Source organism: Rhipicephalus sanguineus, unplaced genomic scaffold, assembly GCF_013339695.2.
Source record: "Rhipicephalus sanguineus isolate Rsan-2018 unplaced genomic scaffold, BIME_Rsan_1.4 Seq1139, whole genome shotgun sequence".
NCBI lineage: Eukaryota > Metazoa > Arthropoda > Arachnida > Ixodida > Ixodidae > Rhipicephalus > Rhipicephalus sanguineus.
The window spans coordinates 279,801-285,114 of record NW_023614393.1 but is presented as its reverse complement, the minus strand read 5'-3'; positions in this window follow the sequence as shown (position 1 = coordinate 285,114).

The following is a 5,314-nucleotide window of genomic DNA, read 5'->3' as shown; positions in this document are numbered from 1 at the left end:
TAATAGGCGCACAAGCCGAGAAAACGGCGTACGGCCTTCTTGTCGGTGGGAGTCGGGAAGTCAGCGATGGCAGCTGTTTTCCGCGGGTCCGGGCGAACACCATCCTTGCTGATCACGTGACCCAAGAACAAGTGCTCCTCGTACGCGAAGCGGCACTTTTCAGGCTTCAAGGTGAGTCCGGAGGTCTTGATTGCTTGAAGTACAACTTCAAGGCGCCGAAGGTGTTCGTCGAAGTTTGAGGAAAACACAACGACGTCGTCCAAGTACACGAGGCACGTCTGCCACTTCAAGCCGGCCAGTACTGTATTCATAACCCGTTGAAAAGTCGCAGGTGCTGAGCAAAGACCAAAGGGCATGACCTTGAACTCGAACAGGCCGTCTGGTGTTATAAAAGCAGTCTTTTCTCGGTCTCTCTCGTCGACTTCTATTTGCCAGTAACCGGTCTTGAAGTCCATCGACAAAAAGCACTTTGCGTTGTGTAATCGAACCAGGGTGTCGTCTATCCGGGGAAGAGGATACACGTCCTTCTTCGTGACTTTGTTCAGGCGACGATAATCCACGCAAAAACGTAGAGTCCCATCCTTCTTCTTCACCAGCACCACCGGGGATGCCCACGGACTCTTCGACGGCTGGATGATGTCGTCGCGTAGCATTTCGTCGACCTGTTTCTTCACGGCCTCGCGTTCTTGCGTAGAAACTCTGTACGGGCTCTGACGGAGTGGTCTGGCGCTTTCCTCTGTTATGATGCGATGTTTTGCCACGGGAGTCTGCCTAATTCTTGACGACGACGAAAAGCAGTCATTGTATTGCAAGAGCAGGGTTTTGAGCTCTTCTTGTTTGTGCTTCTGAAGGCTGGGATTGATGTCGAAAGCTGGTTGCGGCGCTTTATTCGTCGGAGTAGGCTCGGGAGAATCGGCGAGGCCGAAAGCATTGCTGGCTTCTACGATTTCTTCGATGTAGGCGACCGTCGTGCCTTTGCTCGCGTGCTTGTGCAAGTTGCTGAAGTTCGTGAGCATAACTGTTGCTTCCCCTGCCTGCAGCTCTGCTACTCCTCTTGCGACGCAAACCTTGCGGTTAAACAAGTGGTGCTGGTCGCCTTCAACAACGCCTTCCACGTCTGCTGATTTCTGAGTGCCGACGGAAATGATGACGCTGGAGCGAGGGGGAATGGTGACCTGGTCTTCCAGCACATTCAAGGCGTGCTTTCTTGGCGGAGTGTGGCGGTAGTGCCTTTTCCGTGGACAGTGTTATTGACTTAGACCTCAGGTCGATGATTGCACCATGAAGGCCTAAGAAGACCATACCAAGGATGACATCTCTCGAGCAACGCGGCAGGATTACGAAGTTCGCGGGATAAATCCGGTTGTTAATGGCGAGTCTCGCTGTGCAGATTCCCTCCGGCGTTACGAGGTGACCTCCAGCTGTCCGGATTTTGGAGCCTTCCCAGGCTGTCCTAACTTTCTTCAGCTTCGTGGCGAACGGTCCACTGATCACAGAATAGTCGGCTCCGGTGTCGACGAGGGCTGTGACGCTGTGGCCATCGATAAGAACGTCGAGGCGCTAGTTCGTCGTCTTGCGTTGCAGTTAGGTCGTGGCGTCGGGTCACGACTACGTGGGTTTGTTCCGCTGCTTCCACGTTGCGTCGTCAGGTCTACTTAGGTCCGCGAGGTTTCGCCGTCAGGGGTTCGCGTCGTGTCCTGAAGCCTTTGTCGTAGCGGCGGCGTCGGCGGCGGAGGGTCTTCGGGTCAACCGCACCTCCATCGGTCGCTGCCCTTAGTTTTCCGGATGTGGGCTAGGTGACCGGCCCCGGGTTCGGCCAGTGTATGGTCGGCGTTGGGGAGAGGCGTAGCGGTCTGGCGACGGCGATCGGGAAGGTCCTCGGGGGGTCCACTGCGCTCCTGCCAGATAGTCGGCGATGTAACGTGGTCGTTCACCCTGCTGTGGACGCGGCGCGTCGACGGCGAAGCCACGCAGTCCCATCTGTCGATAATGACAGCGGCGGTAGGTGTGGCCGGCTTCTCCGCAGTGGTAGCAGAGTGGACGATGGTCGGGGGCGCGCCAAACGTCGGTCTTCCTCGGCGTGTATCGCTGGTCTGCTGGCGGCCGGTATGACGTCGGTGGCGGCGGCGGTGGTGCCTGGCGGCGGAACTGCTGGTGCGGCGCGGCGTCTTGACGTGGGCGAGGAGGGGGGGCGTTGCGTCGGGCTTCAGCAGCATAGCTCATTGCTTGCAGCTGCGGCGGTGCCGGCTGAGGAACACCCAGTGACTGTTGGATTTCCTCGCGTACAACGTCCGCAATCGACGTCACTTCGGGATGTGCAAAAGGTGCGAGCTTTCGCAGCTCCTTTCGCACGATGGCTCGGATCATTTCGCGCAAGTCGTCGGAGCCGAGGGCATGAACTGCTGCGCTGTCTTGGAATGCGCGGCGATTGTACTGTCGGGTGCGCATCTCGAGCGTCTTCTCGATGGCCGTTGCTTCCGAGACGAATTCTTGAACTGTCGATGAGGGGTTCCCCATCAGCCCGGCGAAGAGCTCCTGTTTGACTCCTCGCATAAGAAAGCGGACCTTCTTGTCCAGGGGCATGGCAGGGTCTGCATGACGGAACAGCCTTGCCATCTCTTCCGTGAAAAGCGCCACGTTTTCGTTCGGCATCTGCACGCGGGTCTCGAGCAGAGGCTCAGCACGCTCTTTCTGGACGACGCTCGTGAATGTCGCGAGGAAACTGGCGCGAAAGGTGTCCCACGTTGTCAGGGTTCGCTCTTGGTTCTCGAACCAGGTACGAGCGGCGTCTTCCAAGGCAAAGTACGCATGTCGTAGCTTGTCTTCACTTGTCCAGCCATTGAAATGGGCGACTTGGTCGTAGGCTTCGAACCAGCTTTCCGGGTCTTCAAATGACGACCCGCGGAAGGTTGGCGGCTCCTTGGGCTGGCGGAGAAGGATCGGCGCAGGCTGTACGGGGTCGGTCATCGTCGCTGCGGTCGACGTTGGGATGTGGGGCTGCCTGGTTTTTTCGAGAAAGAGCCCGTACTCTGGCTGCAGTCCCTTCTGCCTGCGGCTCGTTCGACGATCCGGGCTTTCTTTACCGTCGTCCTCGTCGCGGCTTTGGCTTGGGTCAGCGCTTCGCGGGGCGTCCGGATCATGGAAGAAGCAGCACCTCCACCAGATGTCACGTGGTCGTGACGTCGACGAAGACAGCAGTCGGCGTTTGCAGGATGAAACTGTTTATTTGGCCAAACTTGTGGCCGGAAAATGAGAACTAGAACTACAGCAATACACGCTGTACAATGATAGCGGCGAACAGGGCGTCGTCCGTCGATCAACTGACAAGCGGTCAAGCGCGTTGGCTTTTATACAGGTGCTATGGAACTTTCCAGCAATATCGCTGGTGGCGGCGTTATCTCTCGACAAAGCTAAAACATTCGCGTGCGGCGCGCAATCTTAAAACGATCTACTAAAATCGTGAACCTTCTCGAACACTGCTTCGCGGCCAGCGTTGAGCGTTTATAACCGTCCTTGCTGGTCAAACTCAACACATCAACATAAAAGAAGGAGCGGGCGTGGCAATGTGCTTGAGGCCCATCTGCTTAGATTTGGGTGCATGATAAGAAAAAACCCCAGGTGCTCAAAATATCTGAAGCGCTCCACTACTGCATGCCTAATATTCGTATCATGGTTTTTGGACATAAAACCCCTACATTTTTTTATTAATCAACCCATTTTTGCAACGTTCATTGTGAATCAATCACACTGTTACTGTTTATAAAGACTGCTTCAGTGTAAAACCAGTCGGTATTATATAAATTTTGGCATTTTTTGGGAGGCTAGATGTTTGATTGCCTTCCAAGCCATGTCAAGCAGACAGAAAGAAAGCAGAACGAGCAAGGTTTTCCAGTGCCCTTTGGGAAGTGTTGGCATTTCCCAATACTAAAGCAATCCAGAACCTCTGATCATAATACTCATGCTGATAAGGGCACACAAGGCTTCAAAAAAATACAAAGCTAGCCGGTTAAACTTGTATAATAGGAGCCAAAGTAGTCAATGCATTACATACAACCATACCAGAATTATAAATACACATGTATAAATATATAGTTAAAATATACATATACACATAAAAAAGAAATAGTGCAACACTATTTGCAAACTAAAAAAAATGGCTAGGAAATGGGTGCAGAAGGCTGCACTAAAAATCTAATTTACATAATCATGTTCTAGAAAGACAGAATAAATTTAGCCTGCTACTTTACGTTTTTTCCTGGCAGCAGCACTGTGCCTTGACTTTGTTTCTTGTGTGTTCCTGTTTACAAATGTAATGCGCCAATGTAGCCTTGTGTGGCAGAATATTCTAGGAAATGTCTCAGTGCAACCAGCTGAACAGAAAATAGCTTGCCGTATTGGCATCCTTTCCACCAGATTTTTGCACACATTGGAAAAATGTGCACAATAGTTGATTTCATGTCTGAAGGCTGAATCCAATTCCTTTATGTAAATCAGACATGATTCAGAGGTTGCTGCAATGCAACCGATGAGTTTCTCGGGTACACCACTTTCCTTGAGTAGTGCAAAGAATTGGTGTCGTCCATGAAGAGAGCCACCATCCGCTTCAAGAAGTGTTCTCTCGCATGTGCAGTCACTAGTCCTCAGTTCAAGAAAGCTCTAGCGACATTCTACACAACATTTTCATATACCATGTGAGTGGCATCTTGTGAAGATGCTTGCAGATCGGATGAATCAGAGGCCTGCTGAGTGCTGTGGCTTGTGGTTGGTGTGCGGCTAGGTGACAACAATGCACATGGACTCTCCAAGTTGGTGAGGAAAGCAATTGTTGTCACCTCACAGTTTCCTTGAGAAAGCTTGCCAAACCAAATATGTTTTAGAGCCGCCACGAATTGGTATACATTTGGTCTCTCATTGCAGCCATGTTTTTGACGGATGATTCCAAAAAAGTTTTCAAGGGGATCTTGCTGCAATCAACGTGTGAAAAGATGAGTGAAATAAAAGTCCTCATTTAATTCAGTCCACAGCAACAACAAAGCTTTGATTGTAATCTGCCAACCTTTAACAGTGTGCGGCTGCTTGTCCCGAGGACTAACAAAGTGCCATTGGGTAATCCAACTGATGCATGACTCAAGGGAAGCATGGTGTTCTGACCCATCAGTCATTGCATACCGCAACTTGTCGTCCTGATTTTTTAGGGCCGAACTGTTCAGGCTGTCAAAAAGCTTATCCATTCTTTTTGTGAAATGAGCTGTAAATTTAGCATCAACAGGAAGCTCTTGAATGGCAATGAGAGTGAGGAGTGCCACAGAGACAG